Source organism: Protopterus annectens, chromosome 10.part0 (genome assembly GCF_019279795.1).
Source record: "Protopterus annectens isolate FY-2018-M chromosome 10.part0, PAN1.0, whole genome shotgun sequence".
NCBI lineage: Eukaryota > Metazoa > Chordata > Ceratodontiformes > Protopteridae > Protopterus > Protopterus annectens.
This window is the reverse complement of record NC_056744.1, coordinates 1284313069-1284322825: the sequence shown is the minus strand read 5'-3', so window position 1 is coordinate 1284322825 and position 9757 is coordinate 1284313069.

The following is a 9757-nucleotide window of genomic DNA, read 5'->3' as shown; positions in this document are numbered from 1 at the left end:
ATGCGTCTGCCCTGCAATACACTACCAAGTGTTGCAGATCCCATTACCAGGACCTGACATGACATGGGCACATGATGTTAACAGTACTACATCCCACCTGTATGATGTCAGGCTGGTATTGGTGACATATCATGCAGTACAGTCTGCCTCCCATAGGAAATGTAAAATGTGGAAGCCATCAACATCCCCAGGATACAGAGAGACAGACACAGATATGCAGATACATATATATATATATATATATATATATATATATATATATGGATATACATGTGACTACACATACACACACAGATATATGTACAGTAAGATACATATGTAGAAGGTACACACAATATGGAACAGCCACTATGCCTACAGTTAACACCTGAACAATTGGACGCTGTATGGGCCACCCATACAAATGACAATCGTTGCCTGCAACATATACCCACAGAGAGGTCATAGGGAAAACACCACACACAGGTTTGCAGAAGTGGAATACCTTTCATTGTGTACTATTACAGTTCTATATGCCATGTCATATAGCTGTTCAGACACTGACATCCATATAAACAGAGGAATGCAACTGTGAAACAGTTATACTAATACAGTAGTCTGGAAAGGTTCACAACTGTTGCTGTCCAGGCCAAGCCCTTCAAATTGTACAATAGTGAGGACAGACTGGGCCACAGGATACCAAACGATCAACAGTATATAATGCAGGTGTATAGTCCCGTAGCCTCTATCTACACTCTATACAAAATCAGAAGGTGGTAAAGATGTCATGTGACTAAATGGGTTGTAACTGTTACATAACAAGGTATAACTGACACCATCACATGTGCACTGACAAACAGAACAGTCTGTATAGCAGGAGGCAGTAGGCTTGCATTAACCCAATATATGTACGTAATGTAAATATAGGTAATGTATATGGCACTATACATTCAGATACTTTAAGGCAGCTCACCCCTGATACCCCCACATATTTTAACAGCCTAGTTCATTTATGGTGCCCCCACTTCAGATTCAATAATACAGGCCCATATACCACTGTTACATGCACTGGCCTCTGGAGTGCATAAGAGCACACATATTGTGTACGTGATGCTCACACATAGTTGGCCCCAGCCCCACAGTATGTGTGGGGGATACAACAGAAATGGACTGATGGCAGCAATGGCAGTCCGATACACTCACAACCCACTACGGAACAACCCCCGACAACATGTCATATGTGCAAAGCTTGATATGTAGGTGGAGGACAGAGGCTGGAACACAGGCACAAATGTGGAGAATTGTTGCCATACACTAAGCAAGTTGCTGGTGTTACAGGATAGTCTGCAACATACCCTTAGTCAGAGAATTGAGGTTAGAAACAGAAATGGATGTAGCCGTGTACTGATAGCACTCAACACACACACTGCCAGTGAAATATCTGACACAGGACCTGTGTGGTGGACAGACAACACATGATAGGCACACCTCTGGCCACCAAGAGGATAGGCCCACAGTTGAGAGCTATGCAGACAGACAGCATTCCAAGATAAAGTAGTATGTACACACACATCCTGTAATACCAGTACTATACAAAGCATAACACAACTCTACTCACACTCTGTCTGTAGTTCCTGAACCTCCTACAAATATGTAGCTGCCCTGAGTGTGCCGGTTCTCCTGTAAGAGGTATTGCTACCTGCTGTCTGTAACACTGATGCCCACACACAGGAAGGACTGTACAAACATCTGCAGAATGTCCAGGCTATGTCATCAAATATAACCCCTACTGTACATAACATGTGTAGCAGTCTGATATCTCACTGACTTGTTATCAGATATGATGACACTAATTATGGTGTACAGCACATATGCACCACTTCATGCACGACATATGTGCACAGGTTGACAGAGTTGTGGCTGGAAGAACATACACAAGGCCAATAATAACATGTTGCTGTGATAACCTCATACATTTACTGTTGTAACAGGGTTTGTTGCAACATATGTCCTATGAGGGATAAGAAGCCAGTAACTGTCACGGCTTTCACCATCTACAGACTGCAACCCTAACACTACCTTCTGCAGTCCACAGATAGATGCTCCGTTAGTAACACATGAAACCAAAGGCACAACACCCTGCAGATGGGGATTCCATATAAACATGGAACTGACATGGTAGATATTGAGACATGTAGGACAGTCACATCCACACACAAACTGTTAAACCATCAGTACTCCAAATGCAGTATAGCAGCACTTACAGTGTGTAGTCAGGTCAGGCACATCCCCCTCCTGTGTGTTGCCCTGTTTCCACAGTTTATGTTGTTAGAGGTAAATCCCCAATCCATCTGAGATGCTGTTTGCCAAACAACAGATCTAGTTCCTGCTCACAGTGGATGAAAAGGGCCAACACCAACATGATGTTCCTAGATATTGGAGTGTGTTTCCATGCAACTGGCTATGGGAATGTTACCATAGCTGTTCCACATGCAATCAGCTAGGGGAGGGCTACAATTCATGCAGAGGCCATCAGCTGATCATGAGCATCACTTAAAATACACATGCTGCTGCCAAGCAAAGCAGGTGTACATCTCCACATCCACTAGAGAGGGAGTGGGTGAGGCAGACAGAGGCAAAGACAAAGCAGGGAGTGGTGGGAGAGTAAAACCTAAGCATGTTTGTGTCACACACCTATCAGCACAGGGTATCAAACCCTCGACAACTATGTAGTGCTATCACAGTTCTACACAGTTATTGGATGCACCACATGGGTTACCTATTGTGGAGCCCTCAGAACATATATGTGATGGTGACTGACATCTGCAACAGGGTACAGTAGCTATACAGTAGGTGATGTACATGTGCCTGTCCGCATGTACAGGTGCCAGCATCAACACAGCCACAATATCATAGGGATGCACACACAGTGAAACATTTGGCAGGGCCAGGATTAAAACTCATCAGTAGTGGGATTACCACACCACATCACTGTGCAGGTATCACATGCACCACATGGGTCATACAGGGGTTGTATGGGCAAAGTGTATGGGGAGGTGTCTGACATCAGACAGCATGCTTCAGTATGCCCATGGGGGTTGTAGGGAGTGTGGATATGAACATATGCACCATACAACACACACACAAACACACAGGGTACCAGTACTGACATGCATGGGTGCATGTCTGCACGGGTGTGTGGTGGTCGACTGTGCCAGACGGCTGTACAAGGCTAGGCGATGGGTAAACTTTGGCATCAGGCCACATGACAATGGTCTGCATTGTGGCTCAGGGCTGTAGTGTCTGCATTTGCTCACACAGGTGGGAATTGTATCTCCCATCCAGTCACCTGGGTGACTATTGTCTGTGGCCAATGCTGTGCATTGCTTGCCATGTATGTGTTCCTTAGCGCATGACATGAACAGTGTCTGAGATGTGCACACCTCCCACATGCATGTACAGTGACATGTGGAACGTACTGGCCCATGTTGTGAACACGGATTATCATCAGACATGCCAGTCTTGCCCACCTGTGATGGGAACTGGTAATGGGCAGCAGGTTTACCCTGCACCTACATTGATAGCATGCTAACAGCATTCCCTGGTGTCAGTGTCATCTGTCAATACAGGGTATGTTGTCAGGCATGGTATGTCCTTTGTGGGTCACATGTGATGTACCACAGGGGTTTTAGGTGTCCATTGGGGAACATGGGGAAGGTTTACTGTCTGCATGTAAGTGCATATTGGACAGATGGACAGGGTGCCATGCCCTCTGTAGCCCACAGCTTTCACCACATAGTTACTATCAGTGACCAATATGCAGTGTACTATCCACATATTGGCTGCTGCTTAGGCATGTGTGTGTGTATGAGAAATGGGTTGAGAGTGTGTTTTGGGTAATACTGGGGTTGATAACTGTGATTGCTGGCCTTGATGTCACATGTATGGCTATGGCTTTGCACTCCAGCCTCTCACTTATTTCACATCTTTTATCCCTGTATGGTGGACATTGTGATTTATAGTAGGGTCACCGTATAAGAAATATGCAAAACCCACTCTACATTGGCCACAGGTGTCACACACTCACAACTACCTCCACACAGGATACGTGTTACAAACACACACACACACACACACACACACACACACACACACACACCCACACCCACACACACACCCACACCCACACACACACACCCACACACCTGTCATGTCTGGGAGTAGAACCCCTACCAAACTAGTTTATTACACTACAGCACTACGCAGTTACAGTACACACCACGGAGAGTATTGGAGTACTCATTCCCCAAAGGTGTATATCACACTGGATGACATCAGCAGGATTGCCAATGTAGGATATTCGAATTGTAGTGAGTGTGACTAGCCTAAAATGCATTGCTCCCTACACAGACAGTAACACACACACAAAACATCTACCCCGGGGATCACTTCTGTGTCTTCGCTCGATAGTGGCACAGGAAAATAACTTTCTTGGATGGCATAAGCCAGAGAACCTTGTTGGTTAGGCTTACGTAGGCACTTGGGCTGATAGCCTAGTATCTACATATGAATCTATGAACTGACATGAGGGTATAGAACCCCTAACAGAGGTCTATATCACACTATAGCATGGAGTTGTTATTGGATACACCACGGGGATTACTAGGGAACGCCTTCCCCAAAGGTGTATTTCACAATGAATGACATCAGCAGGATTGCCAAAGTAGGCCATTTGACATGCACTGTGTGTGACTAGCTAATAATGCATTGCTCTGTACATAGACATTGTAACACACACAAAACATCCAGAACTGCCATGGGTGGGGATGGAACCCTACCACAGTTCTAATTCACCCTACAGTAGTACACAGTTACAGGATGCGCTACAGAGATTACTGGGCTATAACCTTCCCAGAGGTGTTTTTCTTGGTGGGTGACATCAGCAGCCTTACCAAAGTTGAGTATATGAATTTTAAGGAGTGTGAGTACCCTAAAAAGCATTGCTCTCGACACAGTCAGAGACAGATGGACACCAACACACACACACACACACACACACACACACACACACACACACACACACACACACACACACACACACACACACACACACACAGAGTTGCCAAGTCTGGTGTTCATAGTTTCATAGGTTGGTACTAGGCTATCGGCCCTAGGGCCTATACCAGCCTTGCCATAACAATTCCCTGGATATTTCTTCCCACAATATTTACTTCCCTGGACCCCTGTCTAGCAGGGCGACTGACATGATCCCCAGGGTGAATTTCCTATCTCCCATCCAATCATCAAGGTTCCTTTTGAAGAGGGCCAAGGAGGCGCTCTGCTTGACATGTATGGGCAGTCTATTCCAGAGTATGTGGAGTCTCTGGGTCAGGAACCTATCCCTCCAGCATGTTTTGTTCAGTGTGATGACAAAGTTTAGATCCCAGGAGCATGTGGCTCTGAGGGATTGGGATTTCTTTAAGCGGAGCATGTCCAACAGCTCAGGGTTTGACATGGCCTTGTATGTTAAGCAGATATTGCCTCTGAGTAGATGATATGCCACAGAGTATAGCTGGAGTTTTTTTAGACAGTCAGCATATAGCATCTGCTTTAGGCCTGTGATTCTTTTAGTGAGGTATTTCTGCATCCTTTTCAGCTGTTGCAAATGTCTTGTGTGGTACACACCAAACAGGGTGTTATAGTCTATAATGGGTCTAATAAGGGATGAGTACAGTGGGACAATGACCTCCTTTTTCCAGGATGAAAAGCCCTTAATGATGAGGTGAGCTACGTAGAAGGATTTCCTGACTGTTGTGGCGATGTGGTTATCGAAGGTGAGACCTCTGTCCACTGTGTCCCTAAGTCTCTCATCACACTTTCGGTGTTTAGTGTACTGCCACCTACGTAGTAATTCATTTGTACATGTTTTTTTCCCAAAGGGGATAACTATACATTTCTTGGCATTAAGCTTGAGCCCATGGCTATGGTACCAAGCATCTGTTTCTGTAAGGCCCTATTGTAGAATATCCACATCATTTGGGGATTCAGTAATGGCTCCCAGTTTGCAGTCATCTGCGAACTTTGTTAGCCAAAGTCCCTTAGTGTTGGCCTGTACTTCAGAGAAGTATATGCCAAACAAGAGCGGTGCCAGGACTGAACCCTGAGGTACTCCACTTGTCAATTGTCTGGAGCTGGATTTGGAGTCGGCTACTTTTACAGTTTGGGTTCTGTCAGTAAGCCAGATGGCAACCTATCAAGTGATGTAGGGATTTATACCCAGCTTACTAAGTTTATCTATGATTCCAGAGTGGGTGATGGTGTCAAAGGCCTTGGCAAGGTCCATATAGGTTGTGTGGACCACCTTATCCTCGTCCACAGCTCTGGAGACTGATTCGAAGAAGTCAGTCAGGTTCAGGAGACAAGATCGGCCCTTCATGAACCCAAACTGGGTGCGGTCCAGTGTTTGAAGGCTGCCAATGTTTTTGTTTATAAGTTCCATGATAATGCGTTCCATGCCCTTGCAGATCAGGCTTGTCAGACTGATGGGACAGTAGTTCCTGAGATCCAAGGTGGATCTCCCTTTGTGGAGTGGGATAACTGTAGCTGTGCGCCACTCAGTGGGAACAAAGCCTGAGGTGAGGCTATGATTAAACATGATACTTAGGTGAGGTGCCAGTTCATTTTGTAGTTCATGTAGTACACAGCCCAGGATGTCATCTGGTCCCATGGATGCTGTATTCTTAGCTTTGGAGAATGCAGGTTCTACCTGTGTGGCCGTGATTACTGGAATTTGGCAATCTTTTGGTATTGAGATGGGCCCTTTAGGGGGTGAGAGGGGGCGAAGTTGGCACTAAATCAATCTGCCAAGATATTGGCAATATCCTTGGGATCAGTATATTTAATGCCATTCTGTTGTAGCTCAGAGCAGATGTGAGCATTGCCATTTAGATTCTTCACATAACTATAGAATGCCTTGTGTCTGTCTTTGGAATCTTTGGCAATTTTATTTTTGTAACTAGTTTTTGATGATTTTATGAGGGATCTCAGCTTCTTACTGAGGCTGGTAAGGGAGGTTTTTGCATCCTGGGATTTTCCTCTTTTCTGCAACAGTTTCTTCCTTCTGTTGTATAGTTTGTTTATGGCAGGGGACCACCAGATTGGCTTCCGTTTTTTGGAGGAGAGCATCTTGGTTCTATTTGGGATGGCACGATTCATGCATGAGTGGATGTGCTCATACAGTGCCTTATTGTAGGATTCAGCAATTGAACTTTCAGATCCTGTCTGCATGGGTGTGATGAAGTTTGTCACTTCTGACTTGAGTAGCATGAAGTTGGCTTTGGAGAAGTTTTTACGGAGGTTTGCTTACTGGGGTGGGGTGGGGGTGGGATGTGTATGTCAAGGGTGATTTGCTTCCCATGTTGGTAATGACCAGGTCTAGGATATTGGAGCCCCTGTTGGGAGAAAGGATTAGTTGATCCAGGGCATTGGAATTTATGAATTCCAAGAACCGTTGGGAAAAGGTGTTGGTACCCAAGTAGTTTTCCCAGTTAATGGCAGGGTAGTTTAAATCACCCAGTATTAGGGTGTTTGGTTGCATCTTAATATTTTCCAGTATGTTTAGAAAGGTGTAGTGAGAATCTTAGGGCATGGTGGGGGATCTGTAGCAAGCTTGGATTGTAGTCTTACCTAGTGTTAGTTGCACCTGGAGAATTTCAGATGCATTGTGTTGGGCAACTAGCCTGGAGGTGTGAATATCCTTGGTGAATATGGACACTCCTTCACCTTTAGTGTTTCAGTCTTGGTTTGGTGGCCGAAACGTGTGGTAAGAGTTGTAGCCTGGTATTGCAGGGGTGCTCTCTGGAGCCTTGAACCAGGTCTCAGTTACAGAACAAATATCGATGTTCTCCATTTTTAGGATGCCTCAACAGAGTGCATTTTGAGGTTTAGACTTCTAGCATTGAGTAGCATTACCTTCAGATTTTGCATGCTTGTATCTGTTATGATGGTGATTTTATCCTTTGAACCTTGCCTAAAAAAGACACTATAGGGGTGGCAAAAGCTTTAGCCAATAACCTGAATCCCAGGGGTGGCAGGAGCAGACCATCTCTGGCAAAGCATCGTGGTTTGTTGATCATGTCTTCCCAGGCAGACAGATACTGGATCCCCTTTGAATGACACCAGAAGCTTAGCCAGTTGTTGAAGTCAATCATTTTGTCCTTATACTGTGGTATCATTCTGGGTGAAGACAGGATGCTACTCAGGGCTAGGGTCATACCTGCCTAGGCCACATGATCTGAGAGCTCTTCCAAGTCTCTTTTCATGTAGTCCAGGGAGGTATGTCTCAAGTCATTCACTCCAACATGGACAATGACAGAGTCGTATTTGCACTTGTTGTAGAGTGACTTGAGCGCATGCATTATGTGGAGGATCCTGTCACCTGACAGGCAGCTGACTGTAATTTTCTCCTTCTTCAGCCAGGTGAGTGGGAGAGCAGTGTGTCTGACCATAGAGTCACCTATGACTAACTACTTTATCACACTACAGTAGTACGCACTCACAGCACGTGCTATGGAACTTACTGGGCTACAACCTTCCCAGAGGTGTATTTCTAGGTGGGTGACATCAGCAGCCTTACCAAAGTTGAGTATATGAATTGTAAGGAATGTGAGTACCCTGAAAAGCATTGCTCTCTACACAGTCAGAGACAGACAGACAGACACACACACATACACAGTTGCCAAGTCTGGGGTTAGAACACCTACCTAACTACTTTATCACACTACTGCAGTACACAGTTACAAGATGCTCTACTGAGATCACTGGGCTACAGCTTTCCCAGAGGTGTATTTCTAGGTGAGTGACATCAGCAGCCTTATCAAAGTTGAGTATATAAATTGTAAGGAGTATGAGTACCCTAAAAAGCATTGCTCTCTACACAGTCAGAGATAGACAGACATGCACACAAGCACACACAGAGACTCACACACAGTTGCCAAGTCTGGGGGTTAGAACACCTACCTAATTACATTATCACACTACAGCAGTATACAGTTACAGGACACGCTATGGAGATTACTGGGCTACAATCTTCCCAGAGGTGTATTTCTAGGTGAGTGACATCAGCAGCCTTGCCAAAGTTGAGTATATGAATTGTAAGGAGTGTGAGTACCCTAAAAAGCGTTGCTCTCTAAACAGTCAGAGACAGACAGACATGCACACATGCACACTAACACACACACATTTGTCAAGTCTGGGGTTAGAACTCCTACCTAACTAGTTTATCACACTACAGCACTACGCAGTTATAGGACGCACCACAGAGATTACTGAGCTACAACTCTCCCAAAGGTGTATTTCACATTGGATGACCTCAGCAGGCTTGTCATAGTAGGGCTATGGTGAGGCCGGAGTGTGCATGGGCCATAACCCTTTCATCTAGGTCTTGACACTCCACATGCGGGCACACATGGGGTCATATGTCACAGGCACGTGTATACAGCTGCTAGATGATTACTTCCTTGTACAGTCGTGTTGCACAGCTGGCACATGCCCCACATAGTTTGTAATGCTGACAGATACTGGTGGCTAGTATCTGCAGTGAATGACATCTACACCTCATGTGTTTTGGGCCCTTTGGCTGTGTACTGGGTGGGACAGGCCTGGATGGCTCTTTGTCACAGTCACCCTCTTCCACACATCTATGTACGTCTTACCTTTGGCTTATTATAGTGTGTTGTCCTGAAATATCTGTCTGTATTCCTATCTGCTGTGTGTGCAA